At 47.2% G+C, this 16,502-nt stretch overlaps 1 protein-coding gene across 3 annotated transcripts in view; it reads left to right on the top strand.

Moving 5' to 3' along the window:
- The window catches only part of CUX2 (cut like homeobox 2), a 94,063-nt gene that overhangs the window by 38,779 nt on the left and 38,782 nt on the right, over positions 1–16,502 (top strand). The window lies entirely within an intron of this gene.

Raw genomic sequence — 16,502 nt, 5'->3', positions numbered from 1 at the left:
CACAAAACTCTTCCCATGCCTGACTATTTCTTGAGTGGCCACAAAACTAGCATCTGTAGTCGAATTAAACGTTCTGTTTTCTTCTGAAACTTTTCTTCTCTTGGATTTATCCATGGTTGGCCTACTGGGGGTCGAAAAGCTCAATAAATCGTGTGCCGGCGGGTGTCGCACATTGGCAGCTGTAATATTTTGAGCGACAGGGAGCCGCAGCAGAGGGATGAAAGAGCCACATGTGGCTCAGAGCCACAGGTTGCTGACCCCTGTGTTAGAACATAGAATAACAGGGTTGGAAGAGGTCTTCTAGTCCAGCCCTTTGCTCAAGCAGGAGGCCTTACATTATTTCGAAACAAGTGGCTGTCCTGTCTCTCCTTAAAAACCTCGAGTGACGGAGCGCCCACAACTTCAGGAGGCCAGCCATTCTAGTGATTTTGGTTTCACTTGATTCTGATGTTGTTATTCTTTAAATCACAGTATTGAAAGAATTCCTAATTAGGCAGTAAATCATCAGCCAATGCACCATAGAGGAAGTGACAATCTTCTAGCTGTGTAGATGATTGCTTATGAAAAAGGATACCCTGAGAAGCCATACTAGCCAAAATCTTTTCATCAAGGAACTGACGGATGTTTTATGTTCAGAATGACTGCAGATATCCAAGCCCATGTTGACAATAAATTCAACAAAACCAGGAGTTTACCGCTCAGTCAAATCGTGCATCTTTTCCTCAAAGCTGAACAATGCTTTTGTGATATGGGGTAAAGGCAGGGGGAAAAAAATCCCAATTTCATGTAAACTTTGAGGTTAGACTTTAGCCCTCTGAAGTGTGTGGGCATATTTAAATTCTAATTTTAGCCGTCCAAAAGAAGATTACAGGCTCACCCCTTGGGACTTTTAAAAAAAGCCTCTCACCATAGGAGTGGAGGCCCCGGTGCCTTTAATCCTGAACTTTAATTTAAAATTAAAGAAATCTTTTCAGCATTGGTGGTGTTCTCCTTTAGCACACAAACACACCCGCCTTTTTATTTTCCAAGAAGTGGTTTACCATTGCTCACGTGCAGGGCAAAGATGCAGGCAGCTCTTTACATTTCTCATGAAGAGATTTATTTATTTAAGGAGAAGAGAAAACGAACCGGGGCAAGGCAGAGTTTGGGGATAGAGGAAGGAGTCTCAAAAGTTTGAAACGTTACCTAGAAAGGAAGGGGTGACCCTGGAGGAATTAGATTCATCCGCAGATCTATTCAATCAATCAGAATAGAGCTGGAAGGGGCCTTGGAGGTCTTCTAGTCCAACCTTGTACAATTTGAGACTGTCCAGTCTTTTCTGAAAAACCTCCAGTGACGGAAGCACCCAAAACTTCTGGAGGCAAGTTGTTCCACTGGTTAATTGTTCTCACTGTCAGGACATTCCTCCTTAATTCCAGGTTGCTTCTCTCATGGATTAGTTTCCATCCATTGCTTCTTGTCTTGCTTTCTGGTGCTTTGGAGAATAGCTTGACCCCCTCTTCTTTGGGGCAGCCCCTCAAATACTGGAAGACTGCTAGATCCTTCTTTTCTCTAGACTGGCCATACCCGATTCCTGCAACCATTCTTCATATATATTTTTTTCTCCAGGCCTTTAATCATATATATATATATGATTATATATACGCATATATACATATCTATATCTATATATATCTCCCTTTCCCTCTGCTCCCAAGCCTCTGTCACTTTCTCCCCTTCCAAGGCTGGGTCTGGCAGGAATGAAGAAAAAAAAAAAAGCATGAATAATAAAATCAGTGACATGGTTTGCCCCCAATAAAAGGGGGGGGGGTGCGAATTAAGAGGTAGATCAAAGGCAACTCTGCTCTGCGGCTGCAAAGAATAAAAGGCATTTTGCTTTTCAAACTCCCTGCACTGCTGACATGCGAGAGGGGTCAGAGTGCTCCCCCCCCTCCCTCCTTGCCCACCCCCAGCCCGGCTTGTTATGGAAAGCTGGAGATAATTAATGCTGTTGAAAGAGGATGATTCCATCGGCGTCTGGGAGGCTAGCCCCCGCGTCTGCGCTCTTCTGAAAAAGGAACACATCGGGGGGGAGTGGAGAGCCAGGCCAGGGGAGAAGGGGAGGGGGCTGGCGATGGAGCAGACCAATAAATAATATCTGGAGATAAAAGAGGATTTGCAAAAAAACCACACACACCAATATTAGCTCTAGCCATGTAACGTTCACAGCTGGAATCATGGCAGGGCAAAGGAGGGGGGGTTTGCAAGCCTTGGACCCCTCTGCCCTTGCTAGCTCTGCCTGTCTCAAAGACCCCCACCCCCACCCCACCCTACTGCTGCCTGCAAGGACCTAGACTTTCTTAAGTTGGTTAAGCAAGCCATGGTTTCTTCTGACCTTCAAAAGTTGGTTGATGGGTTGGTTTATGGGCTGTGCTTAGAACAGGGGATGGAAACGAGGGTCAAGGGTTGGGGTCTCAATGCAATGTGTATGGTCCAACCTTATCCAAATCAGATAAATAGTGACCCCCCTCAGTTGTACGGCAGAATCTGGGTCTCTCTGCCCTCTTTCCGGCTCTGCTAACTAAGTTATGATGTCATTTGTAGCACTGTTGGGTGGACCCGTCTCATTCCGTTAACCCGGAAAAGTTGATTGCTATTCTTCATTGGTGGTAGGGCAGGATAAAGCCCTCTGCACAAGCTCAGGGTCTCTTTTCCTGCTACTGTGGGTCTTCTTGGGCCGTATGCAGACGAGGAGGAAGAACCCCTCCCACCCTCAAGGAAGGGGCTGTCACAAAGAAGAGGGGGTCAACCTCTATTCCCCAAAGCCCCTGAAGGCAGGAGGAGAAGCAATGGATGGAAACTAATTCAGGAGAGAAGCAACCTGGAATTTCCTAAAACAGAGAACAATTAACCTCCAGAAGTTGTGGATGCTCCATGACTGGAGATTTTAAAGAAGAGACAGGATAAATGTTTGTCTGAAATGGGGGGATGGACTAGAAGACCTCCAAGGTCCCTTCCAATGCTGTTGTTCTGTTATTCATGCCTGGGCTGGGTTTTTTTCTTGTTTTTTGTTGGGGTTTTTTTTTTTTCGGCAGCTAGCGGAGGATGCCTGATTTTCCAAATCTTTTTTTTTCCCTCTGAATTGATCACCTGCGAGACCACTCTACGTGTGAATAATTAAGCCTGCTCTGGGCTTCTAATGAGGCTGTTTTTGAGAGATGTCTTCTGCAGCCTTGCTCTGCTCTTGGCCTCCTGCTGCTGGTTGGGAGAAGCCTGGTCACCGGGTGTGCACGTACTGAAATTTGCTTGCGTGAATGATCGATAGATGTATGCTTGTGCCTGGGCTGTTTATGAAACTCTTTTATCAATCTGCAGACAGCAGGGGATCAAGAGGGGAGGGGAGGGGGGGTAAGGCCAGGATGCTGAGCCCTGCTTTAAGATGAGGATGAATTAATGGCTGGGATGCATGGCCATTGGTGGAACGGCTGGAGGAGAAGACGGGGAGCCCCCCTCCCTAACATTGCTTGGGGAACTGGGAAGGGAGAGTTAGTGCAAAACTCCACGTATTACTGCCTGTTTCCCTAGATTGGAGAAGATGATTATTAATAAAGGAGAATATCGGTAGCTCAGGGTTGAAATGGGGGGTCTTCGGTGCTCTCTGAGCTTGGGGGTTTTCTTGTAGACTTTTCATTACCCAAACTAGGGAGCATGATCAGTGCTAGAAGGGAGGGGGTAGTGCTGGGATAGGAGGAGGAACAGGGAGAGGAGGGAGGAGGAGGAGGAGGAGGAGGAGGGCTGTGGGGTCCTTGGTGCTCTCTCAGCTTGGTGGTTTTCTTGTAGACTTTTCATTACTCAAACTAGGTGGCATTATTTTCCCACAGATTATTATTGCAAAGTGGGGCTGACCTTGACTAGGTCTGGCTCTGCAACAGAGCCCGTGTTGGGCAAGATCTCGATCTACAAGGCCGGCGAGAACCTCCATGGCCTCACGTTCTCTTCCACCCCATGCTTCGTCCGGTGAAAGCAGCTACGAGGCTGCTGATGCTATTTTCTGAAAATCTCAGCGTGCTCTAAGCGGGAGGCCACTTTACTATTCACCACTGGGTGGGCATCTGGTTACGCTCAGCGTGCTACTAGAGTAGGCGAGGTGGCGAGGAGGCCTCCAGATGCTTTGGCCCTGGGCTCCAGTCAGCATCCTGGGGATTTTGGATCCAGAAATCTTTGAGGGGGAACGACAATGTCTTTCTCCAGCTAGTGCAACTTCTGCTTTCTCCAGGAACTCTCCAAGGTCCTTAAAGGCTCTTCTAATCTTCCACTTTTTCGGTCCTTGGTGCCTTTGTAAGGGAGAGGTGATGGAGCCGGGCCTGACCCAGGACATCTGTGCTTTTTGAAGATTCTTTCATTCCAACACCCCAGTGAAGACGTTGATGCTTTCAGTCCATCCAGGGTGGGAATAACCTGATTAGAGTTTGGTCTTTCCTCTTGGAGGATGAGGACGGCTGGCTGGGGAATCCTGGGAGCTGAAGTCCACAAGTCTTAGAGTTGCCAAGTTTGGAGACCCAAGAGATCTAAGAGAACCAACTTTTTAGAAATAAGCTTTTAATCGTAGCTTCCCCCCCCCCAAAAAAATCAGGCCATTAAAAAAAGCCAATGCAAGCCGATGCTAGTCTTCCATTCTTTTTATACAAATCACACCCAGAGACAAATTATACAATTATATTTTTTAAAACACCATACATCTTTTCCTCTTTCGGTCTTTGGAAATGTAAAAAAAAAAAAAAAAAGCTGTTTTGGCTAAACACTCCTAATTTTATCCTAGTTAGTTTTTTAGTTGAACGGCTTAAAATCATTTCCCTACAAAACTTAATCTTTCATAGCGTAATTCGACATAGCCGTTGCCCATTATGCGTGTAATATCCCACCAATTAATGCTTGGAACTGCTTTGCTATGATTTAAGTACTGTGGACAGACAGGAAGAGGGAGGGGAATCCATCTCTCTGGGGCTAATTAGGGAGGTTACTTTTATAAAAAAAACAACCGTGGGCAAGAATTTACTATAAAAATCATCCACTGACAACGCTTAATTCTGTGTAGGGATCTAGCTTTGCCCTTCCTCACCCCTCCTCTCTCTTTCAAGCTTGACCAAGGTACCTTGTGCGTTCTTGGAAAGGTTGCTGAACCCTGAATTAATGGGGGGGGGGGGGAAGAGCTCATCAAGACACAAACCCAATTGAAGCATTCCATGGCTTTTTGGGAAGCCCCCCCCCCACTTTCCAACTGCAACTGCCTTTTAAATCTGCCCTTTGGGGCAACGTTTTTCCAGCTTAGCAGCTTGAAAGTTGGATGGACTTCAGCTCCCAGGCTGGTTCCTCTTGAACTCCAGGCCTTCCCCAAAGCCCCCTTTGAGTCTTGTAAGCAGGGAGCTTTTCCCAGCTGGAGTTTAGGGTACAGGTAGTCCTCAACTTACAACGGTCCGCTTAGTGACCGTTAGACGTTACGAAAAGTGGCTTACGGCCGTTTTTCACACTTACGACCATCGCAGCATTCACTGGATCAAAATTCAGATGCTTGGTGGCTGACTCACATTTATGACGGGCCCAGGGTCACATGATCCCCTTTTGCGACCTTCTGATAAGCCAAGTCAAGGGGGAAGCCAGATTCACTTAACAACCTTGTTCCTAACTGAACAACGGCAGTGATTCCCTTAACGATGGTGGCAAGAAAAGTCGTAAGACGGGGCAAAGCTCACTCAACTGCCTTGCTTAGCAGTGGAAATGGGGCTCTGTTGGGGCCGTAAGTCGAGGACCACCTCTACATGAGTCCAACAGTGGAAATTAAGCAAAATCTGTAACTCCCAAGGAAAGACCAGAAGGAGGCCTCCTGCCTCGGTTATCCAGGACGCTTCATCCATTCTTTGCCTTCTCCCGCCCCCCCTGCCCCCGCCCCCCTTGTGCTTCTGCCAGGAAACATTGCGTTCTGCCCCATTGAATGTGATTGAATTAGAGACTCACTTGGAAGGAGGACAGCCGCGCAGCAGAATTATCTTCTCGGGAAGCCAAGCTCTGTTGTATCCCTGCATGGGGCAGATTTGGGTGCAGTGACTCATTCAGGAAGCCCGGGGGTCTCCTGGGGGGCAGGTAATTTTTGCCTACTCTAAAATGTGAAGCAAGTGAGGTCTTCTTCTGGGCAAAGGAACCTTCCTTCCTTCCTCCCTCCCTCCCTCTCTCCTTCCTTCGTTCCTTCCTTTCCTCCCTCCCTTCTTCCTTCCTTCCTTCCCTCCCTCCTTCTTTCCTTCCCTTCCTGTCTCCCTCCCTTCTTCCTCCCTCCCTCCCTCCCTCCTTCCTTCCCTCCCTCCCTCCTCCCTCCCTCCCTCCCTCTTTCCTTCCTTCCTTCCCTCCCTCCCTCCCTTCTTCCTCCCTCCCTCCCTCCCTCCTTCCTTCCCTCCCTCCCTCCTCCCTCCCTCCCTCTTTCCTTCCTTCCTTCCCTCCCTCCCTTCTTCCTTCCTCCCTCTCTCCTCTTCTTTCCCTCCTTCCTTCCTCCCTCCCTCCCTCTTTCTTCCTTCCTCCTCCCTTCTTCCTTCCTTCCTTCCTCTCTCCCTCCCTCCTCTTTTCCCTCCTTCCTTCCTTCCTCTTTCCCTCCCTCCCTTCTTCCTCCCTCCTTCCTTCCTTCCCTCCCTCCCTCCCTCCCTTCTTCCTCCCTCCCTCCCTCTCTCCTTCCCTCCTCTTTTTTCCCTCCCTCCCTCCTTCCTTCCTTCCCTCTCTCCCTTCTTCCTCCCTCCCTCTCTCCTCTTCTTTTCCCTCCTTCCTTCCTCCCTCCCTCCCTCCCTCCCCCTTTTGCTAAAGCTCACTTTCTGAGTTTTAAATCAAACTATAAAGTTACAGCGCAGTTGCATAAAACCCGCTTCCAATTTAATCCATCTATCTAGTGTTCCATCTAATTACTGCATTAGAAAAGGCTTCAGAGCATGTATTGAACATTATAAATGGGAATAAAATGATTCTTGTAATGGCTTAATAAAACAGAGGTAGCTCTGACCCCGCCTGCTGTTTTCCTGGCCTTCTTCGGAAGCCGGGATGAGCGGTGGTCCCATTTCTCACCTGGGAGAGCAATCTCCATTTGGCAGTAGCTGGACGACTTCCGCAGGAACGGAAGGCTCTGGGATTCGATGCCCGGGGCCAGAATGGGAGTCTGGGTTGCATAGAGACTTGCGTGCACCTTGGCCAGGACTCGCCTCTTTCAATGTACCTGGAGCAGGAGGGCTGCTGTGCGTATGCTTGGCTTACATTAGAATGCATACAGGTAGGCAGTCCTTGACTTACACCTGTGTAGTCTGAAATTGCAACGGCACTGAAAAAGTGACTGATGAGCATTTTTCACACTTAATGACCCTTGCAGCATCTCCGTAATCAGCTGATCAAAATTCGGACGCTTCGAACGTAACAATTGCAGTGGTTCACTTAACAGCGGTGGCAAGAAAGTTCCTACAATGGGCCAAAACTCACTTAACGAATGTTAACAGCAGAAACGTTGAGCTCAGTTGTGGCCGTAAGTCGAGGACGACCAGTGTTTGAACTGTGATGCCTAGCAGGGGCTAGAAATGCCCCCTGTGGGAGGGGGAAAGAGGGTGATGGCCCCCCACCTCCAGGCTCTGCTTCCCTGCCCTTCAAAGGGGGGTGAAAGTGGGGCTCCCAGTGAAGCCTCCCAGGTGAACCGAGCCACGTTGTCCATTCCCAGCCCCAGGAGTGTCGGGCGGCGCCTTCCTCCTCCCTGCCGAGACAGACAGGCAGGTGTTGAAAGGTTAAGTTCCAGCGCGCCAAGGAGGTGCCCATCTTTCATGGCGGGAGATGCCATTTCCACTCGGCGTCTTTGGCGTTGTCATGGTTACTGAAACATGGGGCCCCTGAGAACGGAGCCTTAGAATTAATGGCCGGCCTGCCGAAAGGATTCCTGTCTGGGCTCCCTTGATGGATTACGCTGATGCGCCATTTGTCATACTGTAATTGTTGTGGCAAATGTAATACCCACCAGTATAAACATTGGGCTGCTTTGCTAATAAAACCGAGAACGAGAGGCGAGAGGATGATGCACGGCTCAGCTCAGCTAAAGAGACAAGGCCTGGCCACTCTCCGGCCTGCTCCGGCTCCATTCGTCATCGGTTGGAGACCCCGGCCAGGCCGAGGGTCCTGGCTGGGCCATCCCCCACCAGTCAGGGCCAGTGGTTGGAGAAGGAGTGGCAGGGGGAGGGGGCTTCCTACAAGGTGTGGGTGCTGCCTCAGCTCTCTCGTTGCTGGTTTGGTCAAGCTTATAAGGCAACATTTGTGGAGCGGCAGTGCCCTTTCCAATTTGAGGTCTTTTTTTGGAGTCCATTCATTGGTTCTGCCCCTGTTTCTCCTGCAGCTTTGCAAAGCCCCTTCGGCATCTCCAGACTGCGCTTTAATTCTCTCCGATTTGCAAGCAGGAGCCCACCTTCGCCCTTAATTTTATTTATTTATTTATTTTATTTTTTAATTTGATTTATATGCCGCCCTTCTCCGGAGACTCAGGGCGGCTTACAATGTGCTAAGCAATAGCCTTCATCCTTTTGTATATTTATACAAAGTCAGCTTATTGCCCCCACAAACTGGGTCCTCATTTCACCTACCTTAGAAAGGATGGAAGGCTGAGTCAACCTTGAGCCTTGGCGAGATTCGAACCCTGCAGTAATTGCAGGCAGCTGGTCTTAATAAGCTTAATAACAGGGTGCCTTAAACCCCTGTACTACCAAGGCTCTTGGTAGGCATCTCCCACCTCCTGGCGCCAAGTAGATCCTCCAACTGATGAGTGGATCTTTTCTTGGGGAACGTTGGGATCCTCCTCAGCTTTGCGCCCTGCCCTAATAAAAGGACTCTCCCCTGGATGCCTGGACTATGGTCACTCTTGGATAAAACCTGGAATGGAGCCACTTGGCAACCATCCTTAATCGAATGGGATCCCTTCCCCTTCATTCTGGACAAAATGTGCAGCTCTCTCCTTGCCAATCCTGGGACCAGGGACTCCGTCACCACTTTGGGGCTGAAAAAAATGTCTTTTTTTGCGGTAATCCTGGCTGGTGCAATTTAAAGCAGGTCCTTGGGTTTCATTTAGTCGGCCTTCCTAACTACGAGCAGAAATATACCCTTGATGGCTGCGTTTAGACGTGAATAAATGGAGCTCTGATGGAGGGGGGAGGGAGACGCCCGCCACCCCAGACAGCTTCATAAAACCTGTGGATTTATGATGCCTTGATTGACTGTCGGTTTATTGTTCATTATATTAATGTGATGAGGCTCCCTGCTGCTTTCCTCGCCATAATTTATGGCAGGAGGATTGTTCTTCACATATCTGCCCATTGTTCTCAGATGGTCTCCCTGGCTTCTAAAGAAATTTCTGTGGGTTACCAATGCCAACAAATACTGTGGCAGCAGAGTCGGATGTTGGAGAAGGACGGCAAAGAAGGGGCTTGGTTGGACTGAATTTGCAGCCCTTGAAGAGATGCTAAGAGAAGTGATGTTGAGAGGGGAGGTTGGACTGCTGGTCGGTTGAAGACAGAGCGCCCAAGACAAGAGGCGGCTTGCATTTTGACCTGGTGGGGCCCATATCAAGGGAATGGAAGCTATGAACGTGTGACCCGCCTTCCCAAGGAGGTTGACAAAAGATTCGGCCTGGGGTAGTGATGTCTGGGGGCTGGGACATTTCTAACCTGGGTGAGGTGATGACTGAACTGTTAAAGAAGAAGGTAGCAAGTTGGTTTAGATCAGGGGTCTCCAACCTTGGCAACTGAAGGACTTCAATTCCCAGAATTCCCCAGCCACTTTTGCTGGTTTAGATGAAGCAGGGCAGTGATCCATTCCTCTAGCTTGGTTCGGTCAGGGTTAGCAATGCTGGGGGAAGGGGCTCTAAGCAGCAGGGGGGGCTCCCTTCAGTTTATCCCCACCAGCAACCAATGTGACTGGCCCAGAATCCCCTTGTGAATGGGGACTTGAGACAGGATTTCCTGGTGGAAGGCAAACTCGATGCCAGTCCTTGCCACCAACTGGTTGGCCCTCCGTGGCAGGTGGCATTTTTCTAGATCTTCACACTGGAGCAGATAGTTGGACTTGAGAGTTTCTGCAGGCAACCCAGGTGGCCTGTCCTTATGTCCTTATCACTCTTCCCTCTCAGCCAGAGAAGGTTCGTCTGGATGACCTATTTTTTGTCTTCCCATTCAAGTCCTCAACATGCATGTCCCCAACTTTCCTTCATCTGCATAGACCGCCATCTGGGATCCATGAGCAACTCCCAAAATCCTGTGCTACGGATTGGTCGCAGAACCCTTCTCCAAGCATGGAGATGGGTAGCCCCAAGTGTGTCACACGTTCTGGTGAGGATGGGCTCCAACATGCGTCCAAAAGCTCAGAAGACTAAACCTCCTGTCCCGGTGACCGACCCAGATTGGATCGTGCCACCCATGCCCCGAGTCTCAGGCTGTGTCCCGACATTATCGAGCAGACATGAAAAAGAGCAGAAATTAAGGTGTCTCTTTGGCATGGATTTTTTAAAAAAAAAATATCATCAAGTACCCTTCTTCTGGAAACAAATCTTTTAAGCTTCGTAGCCTCAAAACCCCAGAAGCTGGGAAAAGAAAGTGATTGCTGCCAAGATATTCTAAATCCAGACTCTGTGCTTGCCCCTGCCTATAATTTTTATCTCTTGACCTTTTAAACCTTTTCAGCAATAAAATGGAGACCAACGATCGTCCTTTTAACACTGACTGTATTAACCGGCTTCTACCCGTGAGCTGTAGTTTTAAATTGGCTAATGCAGATGATTTGCCAAGCCTAATAATAATTCAGATTACTACTGTCAGCTATTCCGGTTTCATGGGTAATTTAGTAGTTGAATAAATCTCTGCCCTCCTCCCCCCTTCTCTTTTTTAAATTCCTCCGTTCCCCTTGTGCTGTTATGAATCAGGAGACGGTTTACCATTGGCAGCAGGAACTGTAAGAAGATTTAAATTGCTACTGAAAAGGATTTGAGTGAAGGTAATGTTTTATAATGTTCTAAGCCATATGCAGTACTTTCAGGCCTCATCGGTTTTACATTGATTCCTAGTGAAGTGTTTAATTGCATCATGAATGCAATATAATTCAGTTCTTTTGGCTAATATGGTATATATCTCAAAGTGATATACGGGGGGTGGTGGATCAGATTCCTAATTTTCTAGGATTCTGGCCCTGGAAGCTAGTTTGGTTGCAGATGAGAGGATCTCTCTGCTCAAGAGCAGATGTCACAGAAATTGACCAGCAATGGAGTGGAGGCATAAATTACAATGGCTAGAAGAGCTAAAACCAGAGTGGCCGAAGGCAGCCTGGCTCAGAGCAGTGGTTTCAGTGCCTAATATGGTAGGTTTGTATCAATTTCAAAGGTAGGGGTTGAATAGCAAAGAGTTCATTAACTCAGAAGGGCCGTGGGAAATGGTTTGTCAGCATTTCTCAATCTTGACCGCTTGAAGATGGGTAGACTTCAACTCCCAGTATTCCCCAGCCAGCTTTGCATTTGAGAATGTCAGCTGGGGAATGCTGGGAGTTGAAGTCTACCCATCTTCAAGCGGTCAAGGTTGAGAGATCCTGGTTTAGATTTTAAACTTTGGAACTGACAGATAAATACAAGAGTTTTCTGCATTACATAAGACAATTTTCTGTCTTACTACCTTTAGATCTTTGGAAGTACAGTAGTTTCAGTACCTAATATGGTAAGTCCATATCAATTTCAAAGCTAGGAATCGAAAAGCAATGAGTCCATTAACTCAGAAGGGCTGTGGGAAATGGTTTAAGTTTTACATTTTGGAACTGACTTATAAATACAGAGCTTACATAAGATAATATTCTCTCTTACAACCTTTAGACCTTTCTGCATCTCTGCCACTTTGCTCATGGCAAACTCCATTTCTTGGGCATCTCAAAGAGATTCTCTCCAGCCTTGATCCTCAGGGGACGTGAGATGGAGGATAGGATGGTGGGGGGGAAACAGGAGTAGCCTCTGGAATGGACCCTTCATGGGATGCCTTCAGATACGGGCCTGTCCAACCACTCAGCTTTTTCAGCAAGATGGACATCCAAGGGGGAGGGCTCCATTCAACTTCTGTCGGAAGCCCCAGCCCTCTGAGTGCTTGGCTGGGTGTTAGGGTGGGGAGGTGGGACAGAGAGGCAACCTCCCACCTCCTAGAAATTTTATTTTTAAAAAAACCCTAACATCATTAAGAGACTGCACGGGCCTGAAACTTGCAGAGCGATGGAACAATTAAGTCATCAGACGGCCCCGAAAGAACGCCTAGTACAATCTCCGCTGCCCTCGCCTATAAATCCCGCCTAACACAATTTGCAAGAGGGGACTTTGCCAAACATTCCCCAGTGTTGATGTGGGCTTCAAAAATAGTTGGTTGCTTCGCAAACATTCTCCTCGGTGCAGTGACAACTGCCAGTCCTTCAGTCTATTGACCACCATCTTCTCAGCCAGTGCTGTCCCTCACTTCCTTAGCCAACATTTTATTCTGGTTTGACTGCGGCAACCTTTTGGGCCCGATTCGCAGGCAGCCAAGATATCCTTCTCGCACCAATAACAAAATGACACCTTTTGATAAGTGTCCTCAAGCTGAGCTTCACACCAGCTTGAACCCTTGTGTGGATTTATTTTGGGTTTGTGTGGTGTTTGTCCGTACATCGTGGCTTATGTCTTTCCACCATGGCTGTGTGAATCTACTAGCCAGTTTCCAATCCATAACAGGTCTTATGGCTCATACTAATCCAGGCCAACAAACCACAGTGTATCTTAGATGATATGTGAAGTCAGTATTTAGAGTAGGTTTTCCTAGTCTCTGGGATTCAACAACTCCAGTAAAGAATAATAGAATAACAAAATAATAGAGTTGGAAGGGACCTTGGAAGTCTTCTAGGCAAGCAAGAGACCCTAGACCATTTCAGACAGGTGGCTGTCCAGTCTCTTCTTAAAAACCTCCAGTATTGGAGCACCCAAAATTTCTGGAGACAAGCCGTTCCATTGATTAATTGTTCACACTGTCAGGAAATCTCTCCTTAGTTCTACTGGTAGATTGCTTCTCTCCTTGATCAGTTTCCATCCGTTGCTTCTTGTCTTGCTTTCTTGAGTGAGCGTATGCAGCCGAGAACAGGCTATGGCTAGGCTGTTTGAGAATAGAATGGAATGCGGAATGGAATGGAATGGAATTCTTTATTGGCCAAGTGTGATTGGACACACAAGGAATTTGTCTTTGGTGCATACGCTCTCGGTGTACATAAAAGAAAAGATACGTTCGTCAAGAATCATAAGGTACAACACTTCATGATAGTCATAGGGAAACAGTCAATATAAATCTTAAGGATACCAGCAACAAGGTTACAGTCATACAGTCATAAGTGGGAGGAGATGGGTGATGGGAACGATGAGAAGATTCATAGTAATGCAGACTTAATAACTAGTTTGATTAAACTAGTCAGCTTGAGGAAAGCTACTGGTGCTTGGGAATTTATCCTTATTAACACCAGTACAATTCCTGCCATTTCAAGAAAAGCTGCATTCCCTTTTATGCAGTCTCGATGTGATTGATTTGTTTATTTTTTTATATTATGTTAGGGAACGCAGGACGCCAATTCCATGCAAAATTTAGCAGAACAGCCTTTTCTTTTTCTTTTCTTCTTGGTGGCTAGCAGAAAAACTGAATTTCCTGGCATAAATGTAAGGCTGTTGGCCATTCTGGGTAGTTCAGGATGTTCAAGAATTGAGCTGGTTGGTGATTCCCTCTCTCTGAGCTCCAACCTTCCTGTTATTGCTCCTTGCACAGGAGGTGTCGGTGTGCAAAAAATAGCATTGGTTGTGCAAAAAGAGATAATATTCCCAGATTATTTTCAGTTTCAGGCTTGGTTTCTCTTCTTCGTCTTGTGACATGTTGGAATTTAAAAGTATTTTATTAACTAGAATACAGCTTAAATACTATAGACTTTTTTATTGATTGTTTTAAATTTCCTTTAAGTGAGTGGGCACAAGCAGGCTGAATTCATATCTTCCACTAAACTGTGGTTGGTTTAACTGAGGTTTATTGAATAAACTGTAATCATTAGAGATCCATGCAAATATTATGTCCCGACCAGACAAAGTAAGCCAGTAGCTTTTTCAATAAAATAAACAAATGAAACGTGGCTGCTAATTATCTCACCTAGAAGCCCATCCTGGTTCAGATCTTCTAATGGTGCAATGGAAAAGGTGGGCTTAGCCTCCCCCTTTCTGAGTAAGGTTAGGGGGCTCATTTTCCCACCTGAAGCTGCCACAAGAAGGGCATTTGCCGTTTCGTGGTGATGCCGCATTGGCATTTATAGTAAGACACATCCTTTACCCACCTGGGACCGCAGCAACTTCCAACTCTCCCTTAGCTGTCATCTTGCGTTAAGAGGCCTTCCATCCCGGCCTGTCGTATCCCTCCTGTATCATATTTGTATTTGTCGGCACTAATGTGATTGGAAAGTTGCTAATCCGGGAGGACTGCCTTTATTGTATCAGTGAAAAATATTAATCCGATTGGATGGGGAAAGGGCTAATAACAGTCCAAATTGCTAATGCAATAGGACGCATCTCCTAGAGAGAGAGACCTCGCCGGTTCGCCACTTCTGTGTTTTGCCAAGAATAACTTCAGCCAAGTGTCTCTGGAGATTCTCAATCATCCAAGTCATGGTTGTCCCAAAGGTGCCTTTTTCAAAAAGGCAACTGGACTTTCTTGATTTTTTTCCTTGAAAACCAGCGGTGGGATTCAAATAATTTAACAAGCGGTTCTCTGCCCTAATGACTAGCTGGACAGGCATGGTTCGGTGGTCATGTGACCGTGTGGGCATGGCCAACTCAACATCATTCACGTCGATGGGCACTTCACCTTAGCTGTTACAATGTGATAAGGGTTAATCAGAGAGGCAGTTTCTGTAAGCAGGGTAATAAAGATTAGGCTAGAAACACCACCAGAATGTTTCCTTCCTGCCTTCCTTACAGGATTAGCCCTGTAAAAACAAAAACAAAATAAGATTTCTTCCAACATCCGATTCTCCGAACTGCTTAGAAAGTTAACAACTGGTTCTCCTGAATAGGTGCGAATCGGCTGAATCCCACCATTGCTGAAAACCTTTCACTTCTCATCCAAGAAACTTCTTCCATTTTGGATGAAAAGCAAAACGTTTTCAAAAAACCAAGAAAGTCCACTTACCTTTTTGAAAAGCACTTTTGGGATAACTTTAGCCAACTCAGAGGCGAGAGGAGGGGGACATGGACTAAGTTGGGGGTCTCCAACTTTGGCAAATTGAAGACTTGTGGACGTCAACTCCCATTCTGGGAGTTGATGTCCATAAGTCTTCAAGTTGTCAAGGTTGGAGACCCCTGGACTAAGTGACCCAATAAAGTTATCTGCCGGTGTCCAACCTATTGCATGCCCCTCCCATGGTTTTAAGAGGGGCATAATCCGAAGCCTCTGAATGGCGGCTCAGATTTTATTGTGACATAAAGGAGACAATGCTGAAATCCGTGGCTGCGGAATAATCCGATTAAATCCTATTGAATTAAGTCAATCTGAACGTGTATATAGCCTCAACGCCAAGGTTTCTGCCCTGTTTCCCTGCAATTTTTGGAAAGTGGCCCAAATCCATCACTCAAACTCAAATTGTGCCCAAGGACTGGGACAGCCTCGGTAGAGTCTGATCAGAAGGAGATTAAGGGGAAATTGAATTTGATACAATCTTCTTAGCGTCTCATCTGCCGGCCCAAAGCTTTGTAAGCTTTCCCGGAATTGGGAAAAATATCTTTTCTCTCTCTCTCTCTCTCTCTCTCTCTCTCCCACATAAGGCAGGAAAGCTGCATTTCAAGATGTCACCCAAGTTGGGGCTTTATGGAGCTGGATAGAAATACCCCAGAGACTTTGTGGTTCTGGCGGTGAGCACGGTGAGGTCATCCCTTCCGGCATTTCTCTTTCCTCTACTACGTGAATTTTTTTTACTTGGAACCAGGGAAAAAGGTTCTGCTTTTAACCCGCCCCCTCCCCCCCCCAGGCAAAGTTCTGGCAGACGTTTCATGACCCCAATGAAGGAATACGGTGCCTATTTTGAGTCGTGAAAGATCTGCAAGAAAACAAGCCAGCTCAGAGAGCACCGAGGGCCCCTCATGTCCCGCAATCTTTTGGCCCTGGCTTGCAGGTCTGATCCGCTCTGGGCTCAGGGTTGCCGAACCCCTTCCCGGCACCGAGGACTCCGCCAGCGGCTCTCTTGTGTCCAGGGAAATAATAAATCAGACAGAGGCAGAAAACGTTCCTTCTCCACCTCCAAATTGGTGGCCGCCATTAGCTGGTGAGTTTAGATGTCATTTAAATCGCCTTTGCTCTCCCGGCTGCTAAAATGTGGCCCGACCAGCCAGATCCTCCCTTGTGGGGAGGAGGGAGAAGAAACTGCGCGTCTTGGAGCAGGTCTATAATGCAATCAATTCC

The sequence above is a fragment of the Pantherophis guttatus genome, chromosome 17, assembly GCF_059756535.1.
Source record: "Pantherophis guttatus breed Tessera chromosome 17, ASM5975653v1, whole genome shotgun sequence".
Lineage (NCBI taxonomy): Eukaryota > Metazoa > Chordata > Lepidosauria > Squamata > Colubridae > Pantherophis > Pantherophis guttatus.
Note: the sequence above shows the minus strand (reverse complement) of the source record. Positions and strands in the feature narration are given on the sequence as shown.